This window comes from Calidris pugnax, unplaced genomic scaffold, assembly GCF_001431845.1.
Source record: "Calidris pugnax isolate Ruff unplaced genomic scaffold, ASM143184v1 scaffold44, whole genome shotgun sequence".
Taxonomy (NCBI): Eukaryota; Metazoa; Chordata; class Aves; order Charadriiformes; family Scolopacidae; genus Calidris; species Calidris pugnax.
This window is the reverse complement of record NW_015094506.1, coordinates 46,242,780-46,243,342: the sequence shown is the minus strand read 5'-3', so window position 1 is coordinate 46,243,342 and position 563 is coordinate 46,242,780. Positions and strand designations below refer to the sequence as shown.

At 79.8% G+C, this 563-nt stretch overlaps 1 protein-coding gene across 1 annotated transcript in view; it reads left to right on the top strand.

Moving 5' to 3' along the window:
* The first annotated feature begins 209 nt into the window (after nt 1-209).
* TMEM60 (transmembrane protein 60) overlaps nt 210-563 on the top strand; it is a 4,647-nt gene continuing 4,293 nt past the window's right edge. The window contains exon 1 of the mRNA XM_014963180.1: nt 210-344. The gene's annotated coding sequence lies outside the window, so the exon portion shown is untranslated. The remainder of the gene's footprint in view (nt 345-563) is intronic.

Sequence of the window (563 nt, the reverse complement as noted above, 5' to 3'; positions counted from 1 at the left end):
CCCCCCGCCGGCCGTGAGGGGGCGGGCTGACCTTGCGGGGCGTCGACACGACGGAGAGGCGGGGATTAACTTGAGCGGCGTTGCCACTACCCAATGACAGCGGGCCACGGGTAGGAGGTGCCTAACCACTGCCCAATGGGCGGGCGCGGGGCGGCGGGTGAGGCGGGCGGTGGGGTTCCTGTGGCGGAGCGGGCGGGGAAGGCCCGGCCGCCCCCTCAGCCGCGCGTCCGGCCCCGTGCAGCCGGGCGGGAGGGAGGGGGATGTGCCCAGACCCTGCGCGGGGAGGCGGCGGCGGCGGGTCCGTGCGAGGGCGGCAGCGGCGCAGGGCGGCCCGGGCCCCTGCGGTAGGTGGCGGGGGAGGGACGGGAACGTTCACCTGGGGTTGCCGGCAGACAGGGCCTCCGCCGCGGTGAGGGGACAGAGGCCTCAGGGCCGAGGTGGAGGCGGCGGGCCGGCGAGGAGGGCCGGAGCGGGGCTGCGGAGGAGGCCGGGGTGAGCCGCGGGGGCGGAGAACGGGGGTGGGAGCGGCGGGGGGGCCCCCCCGGCCGCGGGGTCCGCCCCCG